The 22,088-nt window shown below is 42.0% G+C and overlaps 1 long non-coding RNA gene across 3 annotated transcripts; it reads left to right on the forward strand.

Annotated features, from left to right (window-relative positions):
• Positions 1-10,920: 10,920 nt before the first annotated feature.
• Positions 10,921-21,831, forward strand: LOC130744812 (uncharacterized). Of its 3 annotated transcripts, XR_009021515.1 has the most exons (8): positions 11,050-11,681; positions 11,774-11,869; positions 13,795-13,913; positions 14,619-20,153; positions 20,242-20,334; positions 20,497-20,605; positions 20,770-21,202; positions 21,461-21,831. It is a non-coding gene; the product is annotated as an uncharacterized LOC130744812 (long non-coding RNA). The 3 variants fall into 3 exon arrangements; XR_009021516.1 differs by lacking the exon at positions 13,795-13,913 and having other exon boundaries at positions 11,049-11,681; XR_009021514.1 differs by lacking the exons at positions 13,795-13,913; positions 14,619-20,153; positions 20,242-20,334; ... (1 more) ...; positions 20,770-21,202; positions 21,461-21,831 and having other exon boundaries at positions 10,921-11,681; positions 11,774-12,187.
• Positions 21,832-22,088: the final 257 nt, after the last annotated feature.

Raw genomic sequence — 22,088 nt, forward strand, 5'->3', positions numbered from 1 at the left:
ATACGTCGCTCGATGGCTCGCGGGGTCAACCACCCACGACCCGGGGTCGTCCTGATCGATCATCTCATACCTAATCCCCCCCGAAGGGTGGACCATGGTGAACCAGTCCGCAATACTCATCTGACAAAAGGCGTTGTCCGCCAAAACACACACAGAAGACGCGAGGGTCAACTCTAAAGAACTATGTAGATAATAAACCCAATAGGTACAAATAATAGATAGCCACTTAGGCTTATAGCTAAAGATGTCATTCCTAGGGTTGCATGTTCCACAATAACATAAACACAATAATAGCAGATAGCATGTTCCAAATAGGTTTAACAATTACCAATTACACTCAACAACTAAATTAGTATGCATGTTGCATGATATGTATGCAGGTTAACCCAGTCAACCACATGCATTCCGGAAAGGGATGGACATCAAACGGATCAGCCCTAACACCAGCCACGGTGGAGCCATTTCGGCCCGCGTGCCTCTTACTCCAACAGGGGTAGTCAGATCAGCAGTAAACTCGTAGGTCTGCCATTTCGGTCTGCTACAAGAGACGTCTACAAACGCTCTTTCACGGCATTCCGGGTCTTATGACCATTTTGGAAACCGAAGAGGTCCAGAGTACGTCCTGTATTAATACCTCATTAATGTTGCATGTATGCAAAATGATTAGTCAAACAACGTCTCTGTCCTCACTCGACACGTCGCCACGTGTTCTAGGGAAGTTAAAGTCTCTAAAAGCTTACCCTAAGGTAAAGTCGATTCTGCGACCAAAAGACACACTTCATAACGACACATAGCTGCTCCAACAGCACCACAACAAACGCTGCTCCAACAGCACAATAACAAACGCTGCTCCAACAGCACAACAATAAACGCTGCTCCAACAGCACAACAACAAACGCTGCTCCAACAGCACAACAACAAACTCAACACTTGGATCCGACGACACTCCTCGTTTTTCCAAAACTATGATTTGACTTCCAATGCCTTCCTTCGAGGTTGTTATCATTACTTAAAGATTTTGAGGTTATTTAAGGTCTTATGAATTTTCTTTATAAAATAGATTCCATTTTGTCTTATCGCAAGTCTTATACATTTTCAGGATCTCCCAATCCCAAGTCGCTTCCAGAGGATGTCTCGATCCACTAAACAAAATTAAGGCCCGAACCTCGTTCGTCCTATCAAACTTTCTCGAAACTCTCAAAATAAAATCGGCATGACCTGCCCGCTATTCTCACCATTCAGAAACTCAGATTCCAGTACAGAGCATATTTAAATTATCACAATCAACAACATGTCATATATCAATAAATCGCATCATAAACACTTAGCACTTAGCATATAAAGCATGCACCACACATCCTAGATTACCCACATAGCACATAGCATGTAAGACAATCTCAAAAACATTCAGTAGATGAATCATCTACATTGTCAGCCGAAGCCTCAGAAAACATTTTCCAATCACACACAATTCCAGTGCATAAACAGTAAACAATGTCGAAACATCGACCCTAAGCATTAACTAGAGATTCAGTGAGAAGCCCTCACCTGAAAGTTCTCCAGAATGATCAACTAGTGCTTCCTCGCTCTCAAAGTGTTGGTCCTCGGGGAAATCCTCAAAAGCACCTTTACAATAAAATCACAGAATACTATCAGAATCTATCGGAAACTAAGCTATCGATACTTACTAAGGTTACTCGAAGTAATCTATACCCTAAGGTACGATAAACTAGCGCGAAAGACAAGTTTTCGGAAAAGGAAATTTTCCTCCTCCCCCCTAATAGGGCTCGGCCACTTTGTGCAATTATGGGGCTCGATTTTTCTTCGATCAAACTTGGTTCCTATGCTTTCATAAGCCGTAACTAAGGGTATTCTGAACTCGGAAAAATTATCGGATCAAAAACTGTCGCAGGGGTATTTTGGTCATGGTTTTTAACTTAGGATTTTTCAAAACTGAAATCCCAAAAATAAAATTTTGCAGGGACGTCACCAACGATGTTTATGACAACTAATCCTACTAGCACTAAGCTAAGGCGATAGTTTTCAGCCTAAAGGTTGAAGCTTTACACCAAAAACTCCAAAAATGGGTATTTTAGGCTCAAATTGATTCCGGCGGAATTCCGGCGACATAACGGAAAATCTAACCCGGCAGAAGTGATCTTGGGCGCATAGGGAAGAGGTTTAGAATCAGAAATGAAAGATTCAGGATAGTTTTGCAAAAACCCATAAACTATCCGCTCAGAAAACTCTACAGAAAAGCTATGGAAAAAGCGATCAGAGGTAAGGATTAGCGACTATACCTCGAAGCCTTGAAGTAGCAACTGATTGATCGACGATCAAGCAAACGATGAAGAAAATCTTCTCTTCTCCCTCCCTTGTAGAACTCGCGGCCTTGATGAAGAAAATGGAGGAAAATTTGAGTTTTTCTTCCTTTCTTTGCTATATATAAAGGTTGGAAATTCGCGGGAAAATGAAAGTTTCGCGAATCTGATTTTTCCGGCATCATTCTCCGTGAATTAATAGATATGTTTTGGCAAAATAATTCCAAAACTATAAAGAGGTCTCCTTGTATTTTTGGCAACTAATGCATAGTCGGTATAAAACTATTTTACCCGATAAGTTGCTTTTTGCATCGAATGTCGGAATAGAAAACTTCCTTCGGAAGAAAGATTGAAATCATCAAGAGAAATGGGTGTACGCGTGTAGAATATTCATTTGAAGCTCTGAATAGATAAAGTCTTCATTGTCGAGAAATTCTAGGGTTTTGAAATACCAGGGATTCGGTTTCGGCAAACTTCCGATGATTGGAATCGGACGTTCGTAGATCCTAGAGTTTCGCCTCGAAATGATGGTGATATATGGAAAAAGAGAAGTTCTAACATTTCTCTGAAGATTTTTGGAATTAACTGCCAGCGTGCCTATAAGTGAAAATTAGCTATATACTAGGGTTTCTGACCTAGGTTTAAGCGTGTAACGATCGTGCTATAACTTTTATCGATCATAATGCAATCCTTGAACTTTTCCTGAACTTTCTCCTTCATAAATATATTTCATTTAATAAACTTTCGTTCAGGTTTCCCTTCACATTACATCAACCCTAATCGTGAATAAGAAGTTTATTCACTTAGCATAAACTTAAAAACTCGGGCCTTACATTGATGGTGCCTTATTTAACTAGGAATTTTGCTTAGTTTTTAAACCGAGGCTTTGTCCACACCATATTTCCCGTAAGAGCAGGTGCGGCCTCTCCAGTTCTGTCCTGTTGAGGACTTATTGCTGCTAGGGACCCAATTGCCATATAGGTTTACTCAGACTTATGCCTAGTTAGGTTCGCTCGCCCATATTTCGGGGAGGTTTTTAGGATAAGAAGCTTATCCGCACACATCGCCAACGAGTGACAGCGAGCTGCGTCGGCTTTTCCGGAGCGTTCCCCAGACATCAAGGTCGTGTTGGGATCGCCACCTTCAGGGAAGTTTTCCCACCTAGCTCTCGCCGCAATTCAGTGTGATTGAAATTGCTGGATACAATTTTTGTATTTTCAATCAGACTTGATAGTCAACAAACTCCCGAGATGGAGAACAAGAACGTGTATTTGTTTCTACCATTTAGGCGCTTTGGCCAATATACAATTTTTGTATTTTCAGTCAGACGGTGATAGTCAACAAACTCCCGAGATGGAGAACAAGAACGTGTCTTTGTTTTTAAACCTTCAATCTTCGCGAGACGCGCCTAGCTGATCATCCTCGCGCCGAAACCAGCTCCCTGTCAATCCTTTAGCTGTAATAGTATTTCAGGCTCGCCGCGTTCCAGGAACGTGGCACTCGCCTTCCGTCTAAGCTCTCCAGGTGATAAGCCCCCTTCCCTAAGGCCTTCAAAATTCTATAAGGGCCTTCCCATATTGGACTCAGCTTATTCCCAGTGTTCCAGGTTCGTTTCTTAAGCACCAGGCCCCCCTCCTGCATCGCCCTCGGTCGCACTTTCGAGTCATACTTTGCCGCAGCTCGCTGCTTCATCGCAGCCTCTCTAATGCGAGCCTCATCATGTGTTTCCGATAACAAATCTAACTCCACCGCCATGTTGGAAGAATTCTCGCCCTCAAACCGCGGCGCTGTTCGCCAAGAACTGTTGTCTATTTCTACGGGCAACATAGCGTCCGCCCCATAGGCCATCCTGAATGGAGTTTCCCCAGTGGTTGAGTGCTGCGTTGTGTTGTAGGACCAGATTACAACCGGTAGTTTGTCCAACCAGGCTCCTTTCGCCTCCGAGAGCCGGCGCTTCAAACCCCGCAGGATTACCTTATTCGCCGACTCTGCTTGCCCGTTAGTTTGAGGATGTTCTACTAAAGAGAACCTTCTCTGAATACCCATCTCTTCGCAGAATTCTCTTGTTTGGTTACTTGCAAACTGCGTCCCATTATCTGAAACTGATCGCCCTTGGTACCCCGAATCGGCATACGATTCTTTTCCAGTAAAAACTTACGATCTTGGCTGCAATAATGCTTGCTAGGGGCGCGGCTTCCACCCATTTGGTGAAGTAATCCACCGCTACGAGGATGAACTTCATTTGTGACCTGGCGGTGGGGAAAGGCCCGACGAGGTCAACTCCCCACATGGCGAAGGGCCATGGGGAGCTAATCGTGGCCAATTGTTCCGGCGGGGCCCTGGGCAAGTCTGCAAATACTTGACACTTTTCGCATTTCTTCACGAATTCTACAGTCTTTTCTTATCGTGGGCCAATAAAAACCTGCCCTGAGGACTTTGCTTGCCCGAGACCTTCCTCCGATGTGAATAGCGCAAACCCCCCTGTTTTGTACTAGGGAGATCTGACGTAGAAGACTGACAGAAAGTAAACCCTAGCAGAGTACTAAAAATATCATAAAAGGAATATTCTCATTAAATGTTCAAAAGGTACTTTTTACAAGGTGTTGACCTCTCCTTTTATAGAGGAAGTGATCATGATGTGGACTTTTACTGTACTTGGGCCTGACAACCGGGGCCCAAGTCTCTATGCATATAAGACAAATCTAAAGGAATCTTCCAGCTGGCGTGTGGTCCTGACTAAAGGAAGGGCGGGATTCGATGTTGTTCCGTGAATCCCGCCAAGGTGTCTTTCGTTCATCTGATTACTCGATTTGGGCGGGCATAAGTATCCTTTATGTCCCGCCCATTCCACATGCCCCCAAGACATGAGACTTAGGTTCCTTGAGTCGAGATGTCTTTAATGCGCTGCCTTATAGTATATCGCCATTCTTTGTAGTCGTGGGCCTGTTACCGCATTCTTGCTTATGGATTAATCGCCACTTTGCTATATCGCCATCATTATAATCGTCAGTCACGTCTTTTCAACTGACGCACGTATCCTTGTTTTCCGGGATTTCGTCATCATTGGCCATGAATGCAGTTTCTAATTGTGCGTCTCGAGGAATTATGTCTTTGCGCTTCGCACCTTTTCAAATTTCAAATCCCACGACTCTTCACGATCTTTCCCACTCGTTCTCTCTCTTCCCTTTTCTTCTATAAAAACCCTTTTCACTTTTCACTTTTTTACTTTTCTGAAAACCTTTTTCCTCAGACTCCCTCTGCGATTTTCACCTTCTCCTCTTTGAACTCCGGCGAACCTCCGTCACCCCGGCCGTCGTCATTGCGCGGTGCTCTCCCATAGCCGACATCCTCTTTACTCAATCCTCCACTTCGTCCTCCGGTGAGTCCTTTCTCTTTCTTCTTTCTTGACACTGTTCGTCTTCTTCTTTTTTTCTTTCTGCATCTGTTCATCTTCTTTTTATTTTTTATGAAATTTCCCAGTATGTCCACCCAAAATTTCAGCCTTTCTTCCTTAGAACTCTCTTCACCTTCTACGGAGGGGGAAGTTTCTGCCCCCACTGTTATTGAAATTCATTCCTCGCCTTCCACCCACGAGGATTCCGGTCTTGCCGGCTCCGTAGACTCTATTCTTTCCTCCAATGGAGACTTGTCTTCACCCGAATGGCGTTCCAACGCGCATTTGGTTGAAGATAAATGTCTTTGGCGCTCCATCTGGGGTAGTATTGGAAGCATCAACTCGCTTCGAATATCTTCCCAAGGGTTTACAAAGATAAATCCCGCCACCTCTAATAACGAAGATCACCTGTTAAATGTTCTTCCATGTGGCGAGGATGATTGTGTTCTTTTACGCAAGGAACCTTCTGATGAATCGCCCGACTTCTTTTTTGTTTATGGTTATTTCTTCTTGGATTTGAATATCAAACTCCCTTTCTCGCCCTTTATATGTCACGTTCTTACCTTTTTGAACGTGGCGCCTTGTCAACTCCAGCCCAACGCCTGGGGTTTTATTCGCTGCTTTGAAATTCTCTGTGAACATTTGAGTTGCACTCCCACCTATCCCTTGTTTTTCCTTTTCTATAAGACAGTCACCACCAAACCTACATCTGTCAAGTGGGTTCCCCTTTTGGCCCGCAAGAACATGAGCCGATTTACCGCCCTTAAAAGCCATTACAAAGTGTGGTAGAAAAAATACTTCAAAGTTATGGAGTCACCTCTGCCATAACAGCCTCATATTTCCCAAGTGGAAGACACCTTAGGAGGGGCGAACTAAATCCTCGTCGAAAGAGTATCCCATCGAGTAATGTGTAGTGTCCCGCCTCTCTCCTTTGTTCCTTTGAGTACTTCACTACCTCACTTGGTTCTCCCGCCAAGATGTCTACGATGGGGTCCATCCAAGTTTCTTGGCGGTCAACTGAGGCTACCAACTCTCCTTCTATGCTAGGATTGGCGAGCGTCTCTTGGATCACACTTCGATTATTTTCAGGCTTCCGAGTGCTTGCCAATTTTGCTAGGGTGTCCGCCCTTTGATTATGCGCCCTTGGCACGAACTCAACTATGACCTCTTGCAATCGACACGTCAATGGCCGTACGCGCTCCAGACATTTTATCAAGGCCGGTTCCTTCACCTGGAATTCCCCATTTACTTGGTTTGCTACTAACAGCGAGTCCGTTCTAACCAGCAAACTGTCGATTTGCACCTCAATTGCTAGCTTCACACCTGCGATCAGAGCCTCATACTCTGCCTGATTATTGCTGGCTTTAAACTGGAATCTGAGGGACTGCTCTAATACTAACTCCCCAGGCCCTTGTAGCGTGACTCCTGCTCCACTTCCGTTGTCATTCGATGACCCATCCACAGACAATGTCCATTGCGTGCTTACCTTCTCATCACCTTCGGGCGTTAGCTCCACCACAAAATCAGCTAAAGTCTGTGCACCGACCTTCCCCATTTTGTCATATTGCAAACCGTATTCCGATAACTCAACCGTCCACGCGACGTGTCTTCCTGAAAAATCTGGCTTCTGCAACACCTGTCTCAGAGGAAGATCAGTCCTTATTTTTACCTGAAAGATTTGAAAGTAAGGCATTAAGCGTCTGGAGGTAACGAGGATGGCGATGGCCGCCTTCTCTATCTTCTGATACCTGATTTCCGCCCCTTGGAGTGTATGGCTTACAAAGTAAACTATCTTTTGTTCTCCGTCTACCTCCTGGAGGATTATTGAGTTGAACGCACGATCGCTGACGGAAAAATACAAGTGCAAAGGAAGACCCTGGACAGGCTTCGATAGAACGGGCGGTGCGGACAACATCTTTTTAAGGCGGTTAAAGGCTTCTTCGCACTCTGAACTCCATTTAAACGCCGAGTTCTTCTTGAGGCATTTGAAGAACGGAGCCGATTTGTCGCCCGAATGAGGGAGAAACCTGGATAGGGCCGCAATCCGCCCCTTTAGGCGCTGCACCTCCTTCACGCTACTTGGGCTTTTCATTTCCTGGATCGTCTTACACTTATCTGGATTGATCTCAATTCCTCTCGACGTAATCATGAAGCCTAGGAACTTCCCGCCCTGTATGCCAAAAGAACACTTCTCTGGATTGAGCCTCATGTTATGCTTTCGGAGCCTGCCGAAAGCTTCTGTTAAATCCTCGTGATGGCTTGATCCCGAACTGACTTTACGATCATATCATCAACGTAGACCTCTATGTTCCGTCCTACTTGGCCCTCAAATACCCTATCCATCAACCGCTGATATGTCGCCCCCGCATTCTTCAGTCCGAAAGGCATAGTCTGATAACAGTAGTTTACCCTGGTGGTCATAAAGGTCGTTTTATCCTCATCCGACGGGTGCATCTTGATTTGGTGATATCCCAAATAGGCATCCATCAGACTTAGCAGCTCATTTCCGGACGCCCCGTCCACTAACTTGTCTATGCTTGGTAATGGGTAAGAATCTTTTGGACATGCCTTGTTCAGGTCTGTGTAGTCCACACACATTCACAATTTCCCATTCGCCTTCTTTACCATCACCACATTCGCCAGCTAGGTAGGATACTTAATTTCCCGGATAAAGTCTGCCGCCAGTAATTTGTTTACCTCTTGTTGGATTGCTTTCTCTTTTTCATCGCCCATTCGTCGGCGTGTCTGGGTCACTGGTTTAATTCCGGGATTCAACACCAGCCTGTGGCAAATGAAGTCCGGGTCTATTCCTGGCATGTCCTTGTGACTCCAAGCAAAAAAGATCCAAATTCTCGCCCAGCAGCATTGATAATCTCTGTTCCTGGACCTCAGTCAGTCTGATCCCTATTTTGAGCACTTTCTCGCCAAATTTTAGTTCCTTAGTTTCCTCGATTGGCGTGGGCTTGTTGATTCGCCCTTCGCCCCTTGGATATAGGTTTTCTTCCGGCGCCTCGACCTCGTTGCATCAGTGTCCTACCGAGGCGCTCATTTTCCCATACCGATCTACCGCGTTGCAGTAGAACTCCCTTGCAGTCTTCTGGTCCACAACAACTCTCCCAATTCGTCCATTTGGCAAAGGATACTTAACCGCCAAATGTGTCGTCGAGATCACGGCGCACAGTCGGTTTAAGGTGTTTCTGCCAATTATCATGTTGTAAGATCCCTCCGCTCCTAGGATTAAGTATCTCACATTCAGCGTCCTAGCGTTCTCTCACTCGCCAAATGTGGTGTCAAGGTCAAGGACGCCTCCCACCCATACTTGTTCGCCCGCAAATCCCACCAGAGTCCCTGCATAAGGAGTGAGGTCTCCCTCATTCAAACCGAGCCTATCAAACGCTCCGCCGTAAATGATATCTGCTGAACTCCCCTGATCCAAAAGTACTCGTTGTACATTGAGCTGGTTGACGCGAAGGAGGATTACAATCGGATCGTCCATATGCGGCTTTACTCCAAAGACGTCATCGGATGAAAAGGTAATGTCTGGGTGTGAAAAGCCAAAAGGAACCTCCGTGACTGCGTTCACCGCCCTGGCGTGGTGCTTTCTAGCTGCACTAGTGACTCCTCCTCCTCCAAACCCTCCAGCGATCGTGTTTACTCCTTTAGGTATCAAAGCATTACCGCCCTGTGTTCTAATAGGTTTTCCTGCCGCTATCAGCTTTCGCACCTCGCGCTGCAACGTGCGGCATTCCTTCGTGACATGGCCCATGGCTTGGTGATAAGCGCACCATTCACCTCCCGGTTTGCCGCTCATTCGCGTCGCTCGCGGTTCCCGGAGATTCTCTGCTTCACACGATTTGTCCAAGCACGCCAGCTTCCCTTTTGGAGATGAATTCCTCCACTCTCTCGAGGACTTCCAATAGCTTTTCCTTTGCAGTGTCCAAGGCTCCACTACAGCATTCGCCCTTCGGACCTCTGTGTCCTGCCGCTTCAGGCGACTATTGACGTCACGAATCAGTCACATCCAATCCTCGCGAGCGTCCACCGGCTGAGATGATGGCGGTCCTTCTCCTGAAGGTTCCATCAAGGAGACTGAGGACTCTGTTTCTTCACCGCGCCGCCTTCCATACGCGCGGCGCGAATCATGCATGTGTTTCATCCTTCTTTTACTTCGTCGACGTTGCGCTTCCATCAAGTGTCGCTATAGAATCAAGAATTTAACTGAAAATCAAGAAACCAAGAAGGAATTGCACAGAAAATCGAACTTCTCTCAGCCAAATCACAATCCATGTAGTCCGGGAATCGAAATCTACCGATCCCCACAGACGGCGCCAAATGTTCCATTGATGAACATTGAGATGAGGTATAGTACCTAGAATGTAAGGAACGTGATGTGAGATTCCTAGAGAGAATGAGAGCGTAACCGCTTTAGAGAGAGAAAGTAACTGAATTTCAATCTTGTTATTTCTCAAATGAGCTAAGAGTCCTTTACAATTGGTATTCATCCCCTATCTATAGATGTGGAGTTGGGCTTGGCGCCTTTAACCCTTCCTAATGACCCGGTTGGGCCTCTGGGAAGAGGCCCATGTCCCTGGTCCGCTCGTCGCCCTAAGCTGGCGGTCCTGGGCGAGGGACCCTGGAGTCTCACCCAGTCCACAAAGCTTGATAAGGAAAAAGCAAGGAGGGCCGCAAAAGGAAAGAATCTTGACATCCAATTTCCACCACCATATTTTAAACTTTGCGGAAAGCATGAAAAATTCTTTAAGTCGGAGGCAACTGTATGTATACTGTAAGACCCGAAATTAAATAGAACGTTTAATTATTTAATTTTCTTAATTCACGACAACAAGTATTTTGTTATTAATTACTTGTTATTGTTATATTATTCGCGCCACGACGGCGGGAAATATCTTAAGGAATATTTCCCTTATAGTTAATTAATCGCGTGTTTATATTGACTATTTTTATATTATTTTCTTAACTCGAATCTAATCGCGATTCGGAAAAATTAATTAAGTAGTAATTAATTTCAATATTTTGATTTTATAAAGTTATTTAAAAGTAAGGATTTAATTATAATTATTTTTGTGTGGATTACCTTATTTTAATTTTAATAATTTCTATTGTTAAATTATCAACTTCTTCAATGAAGAGATGACCTGTTCTAACATGTCACAATTCCTTTATTACTTGTGATAGCCTATCAAGCATCACAAAGAAATATTCTTTATTCCTTTCCCTTTCCAACCACTCATTCAAAATATCTATTTTTCCTCTCATCCTCACCACACATTCAAATTTTCTGATCACGCTCTCTCTCCACGTGGGCCCCACCGACACCCAATCAGATTTACTCTCTCTCTCTCTCACATTCACTCTCTCACTCACGCTCTCCCTCTTCCACTCTCGACATCTCTCTCTCACTTTCTCCTTCTTCACTTCTTCTTCTTCTTTGCAACAAACACCATCACCATACTTCTTCTTCCCTCCTTGGCCAAGCAGCCGCCACCCATGGCCAACCACCGCCACCACCGCGCTCTCCTCACGCGAGCCAGAGCACCACCACCTTCTCCCTCACGAACCAGCCCCATCAAGCCATCATCTTCCTCTTTTCCTTACCTCTGGTTCAGATACGAGCACACCACCAACGTCCAGCACCACCGCGAGCACCACCACCACCAGGATCGACCAAAAACGGCGCCAAACAGAGGAGCTTGAAACCCTAACTTCAGCCACCTTCAAGCTTCTTTCTCTGGCGAACCCCTTAGCTTTTGGAGAAACGAATACCACCACTGAACTCCCCTCATCATCACCTTCAAAACCCCTAAAGAAATTTCTGATTCTGACGGAAACCGCCGCCAGCCGCCGTCAACCACCGTCTTCTCCGGCCAACCTTCGCCGGAGAAGGAACTGAACTCAGAAATAAGGAGCCCTCCTCCTCCTCTTGCTGAATTGATTATCAATTTTGGGTAAGAGATTAATCCTCCCTTCCAATTTCTGTTTTACCCCTTTCAAAACCCTAATCCATGCTCTGATTCATCTCTTATTTTTCTTGTCCAAGTTTTGTGTTATTGCTGTCAGCCTTGATGATCACGCTTGGAGAGGGCAGCCATGACCAGCCAAGGAGAACCCTACCACTGCCTTCAACTTTGATAGGGTTGGCATTCTTATCTAGATCAATTAATTCTAGGGTCTTTATGCTCCTCTAAGTCATATATCATTGTCAATTTTGCTGTCCATGTACCTTGTAAAATTAATGAAAGAATATAGAATAGTGTGTGTGTGGTGCGAGTGATAGTGTTATGGTTGTTGATTTCTGAGGGTATGCGGGTTCAGGCCTTACTGTGCTTGAAAAACTTTTGCGAAAACTCACATAAAACTGTTGTTGTTTTCAAAAGTAGTAGCCGCTGTTCTGTTAAAGTCGTATGTTTCGGTTAAGATTTTTGAACTGTGTTCTTCATAAAAGTTGTAGCTTTTTCTGTTAGCAAACTTTTGCCACTGGTTTCGTGTCGTTTCGATTTCCCTAGCTCAAGATATACACATTTTGGTGAGCACGGGTTAAGCTGTCCCGTTTCTCACGAACTGCTGTAGTATTTGATTTTTCGTGAATTTTGTACTTTGAATCTGGACTTGAAAATTTATGAGGATTTACAAAACCTGTAGATGAAGCCAGGATAAAAATATTAGATTTTTCGGAGTTTATTTGACGTGTTTAAAAATTATCCAAAGTCGCGGTACAATTTATAATCGTTTGACAAAATTAGTTATTTCAAGTGAAAAGAATTTCTTTGGGAAAAAGATGAGAAAACCTTTTATTTTAAAATTATATTGCAAGGTTTGGAGTAGGAAAACATCTTTTGAAGCTTACTTACGCACGTTGTTTATTCGTTATGAAAATCAAGAACGTTTGAGCCTTTATGCACATTTATTCGTTAAAGAGCGATTGCGAAAAGTTTTAAAAGTCGAACGAGTCTTTGGAGTGTTATAGAATAAGTGTTCGAATATTACCTCGTTTGAATGGATGCTTAGGAATAACAAGATTGGATAGAGTTAGAGCAAGTAAGTTTGGATTTCTGAGTGAGGAATTAGACTCCGAAAGGTATTAATTAGAATGGATTAAGTTGTGATTACAATCTTGATGTTGGAAGATGACTTAGGATTGAATCTTGAATTCCAAGAAGTCTATGAGCTTTACTATAAATACTTGGTTTTAGAAGGTCTAGATTTGAAACTTTGGAAGTTCAAGGACTTAGAAGTGATTAAGGGATTGATTGAGGACTAGAAGTTATTTCTTAGGGATTGATGACTTATCTATAAGTTGGGATTTTTGTAGAACCAAAGTGGAGTTTCGAAGAGACTAGGGTTGTGTGTCTAATGAGATATCGCGAGTTTAAGTTTAAGAGAAATGAGTCGATCGTTTTGAAGGAGCTTATGAGTCTTGAATAAGTACATAATCATTAGATAAGAAGAGTTGTTTGCCTTGGAAGTTAACTATGGTTTATGGATTACTTGATAAGAGTTAGTGGTTTTGATAAGAATTGATAATGATATAACGTTGGCTTGAGGAATAGATCGTGAGAGCGAGTTGAGACATTAAGTTGTTGTAGGTGACTTGATAAGTAAGTATTGAGGATAAAGAGGATTATGGAATAGAAAACGGGAAGAGATTACTTAAGGATGATGATAGGAGAATGCTATTGCAGATGTTGTGTTAATTGCTTTAACGGGAAGTGGTGTGTAGTATTGCGAAAATACCTCAATGAGTATCCTATTAGAGACTGAGATCTCTAAGGAAAATGAGAGGAGTAAGTACTAGTAATGTGTACTTATCTATTTTGACAAGCATATGAGTATTTGGTTTTAAAGTTGATTTATTAAGTCATAAGATTTTGAAGCTTTGTTATTGCTTTGTTGTCATTATGATGACTTATCTTAATTTCTGAGGTTGATCTTGATGGTTTATAACCATTAAAGAGATTGAGTTTAACTTGTGATTTCATCGAGTCAATTGCTTGAGAGTGTAGCTTTAGACTTGGAAAGTAGGTAGCTCAATTAGTGATTACGTTATGTGTACTTATGAAGGGTACGAAGAACGGAAGCACCTTGCATCGAAGCTACACAATGGAATAAAGCGAGTCTACACGGGGAAAGCAAATACGTGATTGGATTGGAGTTGCAACTTAGTAAGAGAGTTGGCTAAGGTGAGGGCAACTTACATATTAGCTATGACTGCATGATAGGCGTCGATAAACTCAACTTATGCTTTGTTTTGATGTTGATTATGTTGATGAATAATGTTATGATGTTTTACATAACTTATGATGTTGAGATGTTGATGATTTGTGCGTTTTGACGCGACTTCGGAGGGGGGATTCATTGATCTGGTGATCTTTGATGTTTCGGGTTGGATGTACAACCCTAGGCAAGTTCAAACTTGAGTTTTGAGACTTAGCCATTTGTTCGTATTCTTAGACTTTCCCCGGGAAATTTCGAATAACGGGAATGGTTCACCAATGCATTAATGATGAATAACGGGAATGGTTCATCATACGGTGAATAACGGGAATGGTTCACCAAGGATGAATAACGGGAATGGTTCATCCATAGTGAAGAACGGGAATGCTTCACTTGTGGCGAACGGGAACGCGTCACAATCCGGATCATATTGATTGCATTTCACGCATACATTCATTCTGACTGGAATTGTGTACTGTTTGATTTATTGAAGCATTGTTAGAGTCAATAACATGCTAGGATTATTTATATATATATATATATATATCACAACATATATATCTATACCCCTTTTGTCGCATGTTGATTGTATATCTATTGTATACTGTGAGTTGACCCTCGCGCCTTTCTTTGGTTGTATGTTTGTGTTTGGGCGGTCGGCCTGCTGCCAGACGACGAAAGTAGGTGATGTGAGCAAACGCTACTCCACGTGGAAGAACTATAGAAGACTCGAAGGATAGAGTCAGGTGTAGGGCTTGAGCCTTTGGGTAGAAAGGCTTACCGTTATTGGTTTAAGCTTGCAGGATCATTTTATGATTTGTATTTAAGGTTTCGGGTAGGTTCCGGTGCATTGCTTTCCTATGGTTACCCCGTGTGGAAATCATAGGGAGTATATCGGATCTATGGAGTCATTGCATAGGGAGCCCGTTGTTGGATCTTAGTTTATTTGTCATGTATTTTATGTTGTGCCTTGATCGAGGCCAGATGTAAATTATTTACGGTTGGGAGTATGCATTACATATTTTAGAAACACTTCGAAAAGGAAAAAAAATACTCACATTTATAAATCCCTTTTGGAAAAGATTGCATATTTACTATAACATGCTACTACCGTGGCACCCGAAAATTGGGGTGTTACATATACGCCAAAAAGCACCTCTACAGGTTAATAGTTGGAGAGATATGCTTCCGAACGAAGTAGATACAATGTGGAAACATATGAAGGTTAGTATATCATTATCATAGATTAGCTTTATTTTTCAGATTGATAGTAGCAGTGTTTATATTAGCTTATTTAACACAGTTGGAATCAGTGTTTCAACTTGGTGAATGTGTGATCTGTTCTTTGTACATTCGAGATAGAGATTTGAACATATTTGACAATGAAGTAGAAATTGAAATTTTTTAAAAAAAAAACAGCATAATAAAAGGACCCTAACAACTTCAGCATAATAAAAGGTTCTACTTTTTCTTTTATTGGCCTTGAAGGTATTTGTTGGCCCTCCTAGTGTTCTGTCTGTATTTGCACATGAGTTTTTACTCTCATGGTTCTCTTTTATCCAATTAAGTGTTTTGTTTCAAAAATAAATTTAACTTATTCATATAATGATACTATTAGACTGGGCGAGACCCCAGGGCCCCTCGCCTAGGGGACTCAGCCTTAGGCGCGGAACATGCCTGGACCTTGGGCCGTTCTCCCCAAGGCCCAACCGGCCCATTTAGACAGATTAAAGGCACGAAGGCCCAACCCCAAATCTATAAATAGGCGACGGTTACCAATTGTAAGGGACTCTTGGCTCATTTGGCAATAACAATATTGAAATTCAGTTATATTTTCTCTCTCTAAGCAGTTAAGAGCTCATCTCTCTAAAATCTCCGATCACATTCCACACACTCTTGGCACTATGCCTTGATTCTATGTTCTTGGCGAGAACATTGACACCGTCTGTGGGGAAAACATTAAACCATGCGTAAAACACAAAGATAAGTAAAAGCTGAAATGAGTCAACTTAAAGTTAAAATACAGTAATCCAAATAAATAAAGAAGCATTGTTTTTATCTATGTTTTCATTTCTGGTTGAACAACATCTCCTAAGTTAACGCCAGCAACCCCCGGGGGGTCTTCAGCACCTTCCAGCCCAGCGGGTGTAATCTTCTTGAAAACTCCCTAAGAGTCAAGGTTGACATCAGGATGAAGATGCTTGACTTGAGCCTTGGCGATCAGGAAGCCCCGGATGCGTTCAACAACTGCTGTCTAGGCTGCGTCGTTCTTCATTTGCTCCTCCAGAATCTTGGTTTGAGCATCCTTCTCGGCCAGGAGTTTGCACTTGGACTCTAGATCAGAGCGAGCGTTGGTAAGAGCCTTGCGCCTATCCGATAAATCCTTGCGCAGCTGGGCAATCTCTTCTTCCTTGCTGGAAAGATCTTTCTCTTGAGCAGCAAGGGCGGCATCTTTAGCATCAAGGGCCTGCTTGAGTTAGTTAATCTTGGTTTCCAGATGCTCTTCTTTCTCATCCGTCGCGGCCCGCGCCAGCTTCGCCTCAGCAAGTTTCTTTTGCATCTTTGACGTCTTCTCTACTTCAGAAGCTAGCTGGCGGTGTAGGTTGGAGCAAGTTTCATCGAATCGAAGGTTGGCGGCGCGCAGAGTCTCCACTTCCTGGCGAAGCTCAGCAGTGCCAGATAAGGGTCGAGCCTGCCGGGCTACCTGAGCAAACAGGCAACCCGTGCGGAGAAGATTCGACACAGCTTCCTGAGCCACATCTTGCGGATTCTGGCTGGGAATTTCCCTCAATTTCTCAAGATATGAATGAGAAAGAAGGAAGGAAAATGGATCGGGGTTGGAGTCGCTGGAGGGCCCTTCGGGCGATCGGGCGAGAGTTCGTCCTCCTCATTGACATTCATTGGAGAAGGAGGGGTTGGTAAAACATTGGTGGGAGAGTTAAGGCAGTTGCCAGACGGCGAGGTGTGAGTTGTAGCAGAGGCGCTCGCCTCGCCCTGGTGATCAGCTGCAGGAGACTTGCCCGCATCTGAAGAGGTACAAGGGGCGGGAATGATGCCCTCTTCACCAAAAACAGGGGAGATAACGGAGGGATTTGCCTCGCTCGCCTTATTCTTCTTTAGGGCACCTTTGTCCGCTGGCGAGCCCTGTCTTTTCTCCCCAGCACAGGCAGAGGGGGAGGCTTTAGAGCTGTTAAGAACAAAGGCATTCAACAACTCAGCGGTAGAGAACTTCATCGTTTTACCTGAAAAAGGAAAAGAAAAACAGTCATCAGGGGGAAAAGCGAGGAAGAAAGTAAGCAACAAACATACAGGAATCAGGACCTAATCGGGGAAGCAATTTAGATCCTGGGGGGGCATTAAGCAGGTCAATACAATTTAAGAGCGGAAGTTGAAGTAAGGTTTCCAGGGTGATAATGTCTCGGGGAGAATGAGACACGGTATGGGGGCCATTTAAAGATCGAGGGGACGAGGTCCAGTAAAGAGGGAAGAGGGTTTCTCCTCCCCTCTCCGTGAATAATGAGGGGTAAGCAGGATGGATGACGACTCGGAAGTATCTCCGAGCAAGATAAGATTCTGAGCCCGCCCCGTAAGGGACAAATCGTTCTCGACCGGGCCAAGGGACCAAGACGACCCAACCTTGAGATCCTCGAAGATCCACCTCAAAAAGGAGGGGAAAAGGGGCAGGAGAAGGCGCAACATCAACACTGTGGCAAAGGATCTCGAAACATCGTAGGTAGGCCCAGGAGCAGGGGTGAAGTTGGCAAGGGGAAGAGTGGCGAAGGTTGCCAAGCGGTGAGCCTTGATTTCCTCGAGAGAGGACAGAGCCCCTGTGGAGAACATCAAAAATAAGAAGGAGAAGAGAAAAGAACTAACCATAGGTGGGGTTGTGGACGAAAGAGCAGGGAGCAGAGCAAGGGATTCGCAGGATTAGTAAGGGAAGCCGGCACAGGAATCAGGAGCGAGTGAGGAGATAGTTAACAAGGAAAGAGGGGAAATGTGGGGAAGAGAATTTAAAGGATGGGAAAGTAGAAGGTAAAGGCAGCGTGTTAGGCGAAAAGTTGTAGCCGTTAATGCTGATTGGTTCAAATTCAAAAATGTCAGGGTGATCGAGGCCGTACCCGATACAAATAATTAATTTAGAAAACTGTAGTAACTAGGAAGTGACTCCTAGGTCGTTTCCCAAGGATTATCGTTTCAATAAAGACTCAGAATTAAGAACGCACAACGCACACACACTGGGGGGAGGGGGGTTTTGTGATTCAGTTCAAAAGATTAGCAGAAAGTAAAAACAGATTAATATGATAAGTAAAGACGGACGAATCCCTTTGTTCAGTATATCGCTGCTCAATCACGGGTATCTAAAGATCAATTCTTGTTATTAGTTTCCTAGTTCGTGAGAATTAATTAACTAAGCGATAACTAATTCACAGACTCCTAAACTAAGCGATTAAGAATCGTTTACTCCCTAATATGAACTAAGCGAACATACATCATCTTCTATTTCGTGAGCAAAAGGAATTAAACAAACCTAAGCCAGAATTAGAGATGAAGAAAACTAATCAGTTGAATTTTATTAAGCACTATACCTCAAGAGCGCGATATACTTTGCAAAGGAATTCGTTCGAAAGGAATTAGCCTTCCATGGATGGGGCGAATTCAACAATTATATTGGAGAAGAGAATAGGGATTAAGAGCATAAAACCCTAGCAGAGCTCTAATATAACTGAAATTCGAAAATTGAATAAAATAATAATGTAGAAGGTAAAAGGTCATTGTTTCTCTCAGCACAAACCCTTAAATAAGAGTTGAGATCACAAATCCTAATCAAAATCAAATCCTAAAAGATAACAATAAATCCTAATAAATCCTAAAAATAGAGTTTTAAAATAACAACCTAAATAAGTTTGAATCTGAAAGATATCAAACTTAATTTATTCCGAAATTAAATCCTAATAATTCCTAAAATACAATCTTCACTCCAGCACAATCAAATCTTCATTCCGCAAATCTCCAAAATGCCCTTGATGTCAAATAAAACCTGAAAATAAGAATAAACGTAATTAGACCAAATAATAGAAATCTCTGTCAAGCAAGGTTAATTAATTACGAATAATCATTAATAATGACAAATTAAGGCTATATAAAATGGGTAAAATATTGCTCATCACAGGGTTTGACGTGGCGCATTAAATGGAAGGCACCGTAAAGGAAGCTTATTTGTTGAAATTCGGGTTGGCAGGGTTCGCTGAAGATTCGAAAAGACATTTCAAAAGTGGCAGTTGAGATTCAGTGGATTTGCTGACTTAAAAACTACTTCAGGGCGCAACGCGTGGCGAACGCACGACACCTGTCAAAGTGTCATGATTTAGGGCACGTGCGCAGTGCTGGCAAGGCGAGCAGGTCAAGTGTCATCGCCCTGGGGCTGCTTGTGGACTCAGTTTGCCTAGGAAAGGGGTGGTGCAGCGAAAAGTTTGGAATACGAAGATTTTTTGACTTTATTCTCCCTGCCATGTTGGCAATTGTTTTTTCATTTTGTTAAAAACTTTAGGTTTTATCATTGTTTAGTCTTTCATAGTCCTCGCCTTGGTTTCTTCTGTTTAAAGACACACTTAGCTCTCATGCTTCGAGCTCGGTATCTTGTGGACTTGTGGACTGGGCGAGACCTCAGGATCCCTCGCCCAGGGGACTCAGCCTTAGGCGCGGAACATGCCTGGACCTTGGGCCGCTCTCCCCAAGGCCCAACCAGCCCATTTAGACAGATTAAATGCACGAAGACCCAACCCCAAATCTATAAATAGGGGACGGTTACCAATTGTAAGGGACTCTTGGCTCATTTGGCAATAACAATATTGAAATTCATTTATATTTTCTCTCTCTAAGCAGTTATGAGCTCATCTCTCTAAAATCTCCGATCACATTTCACACACTCTTGACACTATGCCTTGATTCTATGTTCTTGGCGAGAACAACTATTCTTGTTTGTAATTCATATATATATATATATATATGACTATAGGAAAAATTAGATTTGTCTGAGGAGGTTATAGATCATGCAATGAATCAAGTACAAAGTCAATACAAGAATCGACAGTTCGACACCACTATTTGCACAATGCATATCTTGCAAATAGGATAAGCCAAATGATGTGTCAATAGAGGATTGGAATTGGCTGATAAAAAATAAATGGAATGATCCCAAATTTCAGGTAACATTAATTTATTATCATCAATTTTAAATTTAATTGTCTTTAAAATTTTATAATTATACTATTAACTAATTTTACTTTTTTGTAGGAATGGAGCTTGAAAAATAAAGCTAACCGGAGTAAGCAGGGAATTAAGTCCATAATTGGCACAAAATCAATTGTGCAAACATCATTTGAAATGGTAAGTTTTTTTCATCATTTTCTTGACATGAAGTAGTAATACATGTTGCATGTTATACTTTATATTTGAAATGTTTAAGAGTATTTTTTATTGGACTAGCACAATTTTTTTTGAATATATCAATGATAGACTTTGATTTTAATTTTTTTTTAATTTAAATAGAAAGAAGCTTCAGAAAATGATGATTGGCCAAGATGCTGTGACACTATGGAAGGCTACGCATATGAGATCTAACGGAACATGGTGCATTCCAAATGGAGAACAAATTATGGTAAGTAGTAAGTTTTAATATTATGATTACATCTAAAATTATTTATCTTATTATTATTATTTTAGTATAGAGAATATAAAAACTTGAATTCAAACAAATTAAAGTTTCGTCATTTTCATCAAAAACTATATGTTAATATCTTTTCATATTAACATTTGTTATAGGAAAATTTGAAGAATGTGGGTGAGTTTTATTAAGAGGAAATTTCAAATGCTCAAGTACCATTAGCTCAACATTTTAAATATGGATTGGGGGCAAAGAGAAACCACTTGACAGGTATAGGTAGTGCACCAATAACAAAAAAGATAAACAAACAAGTCATTCAACTCAAGTTGAGAATGCACAAAAACGAGCAAATGATTTGGAGATGGAAGTGCAAAAACTAAATGATATTATAAAAAGGCAAGAGGAGACTAATATCCAGCTTCACAATGAATTGGAATCACATCGTGGTTTGATTGATGCTCAAAAAGCTGCCTTTGAAACTCAAGAAGATAAAATGAAGCAACTTCTTGAAAAGGAGGTGAAACAGCAAATTGCTGCATTATTGTCATTCAATGGACTATCTAGCAACTCAAGTGCGCTTCAACTAGTAAGGTAACTTTTGTTAGTTGCTTGTAGTCCTTTTTAAATATTTTATCATATATATCTTTCATCAGTATATATGGGTATGATAGCAAGTGAACTTGGAATATGTTTAAAGTTGATAAAAGATAAATCTTGGGAATCTATCATCCCAGCTCCTGTTGAGGCCGTGTGTACTGACTACTTAGCATTACTTAAATACATTGTTAAAGATTGTTTATTAATTTATTCGTATTGAATTAATTATTCTCTATTTTTTATTCTGTGCAGGATCCAAATCCATGAAGACATTTATAATAATTTATATATTTTGGACTGGTTTAATCAAGTGTTGTTAGTGTTCTTTCCCCTGCTATCTTGTTGGTGTTGCTTCCTTTGGTTTTTTCATTCTTGCCCAATTCTCTTTGGCTCTAGCACGGGTGATCTTCACTCCGTTGGAAGCTGTTTGGTGTTCTGCTAGCTTAGGTTGTAGTTCTTTGTGTTTTATCTTTCGTGTGCTGTAGCATCTAAATTGTTGTTTTCTATTTTGTCTTTCGGTTGTTGTTTTTAGGATTTAGAATTTAGGATTATATTGTATTTTAATTTTTATCCTTCAATATGTAATGGATAATTTTTTTAATGCTATATTTTTTTTTTGTTAATTACTCTAATTTATGTTGTAATATTTTTTAAAATAATTGGATACATTATTTATGTTATAAAAAATTAAAATTTATGAGAAAGTAATATTAATTAATATTATAATATTTAATTTATAGTACGAATTTTAACTTCCCAGTACATACTAGTTTAAAAAAAATTTCGCAGTCCTGGAATGTTAATGGTGGATGCAATTTTCAATGGGAATTTGTTGTTTGTTTCAGTTTCAGGGGACTTCTAAATATACGAACAGAATCGA

The sequence above is a fragment of the Lotus japonicus genome, chromosome 3, assembly GCF_012489685.1.
Source record: "Lotus japonicus ecotype B-129 chromosome 3, LjGifu_v1.2".
NCBI classification, from domain to species: domain Eukaryota; kingdom Viridiplantae; phylum Streptophyta; class Magnoliopsida; order Fabales; family Fabaceae; genus Lotus; species Lotus japonicus.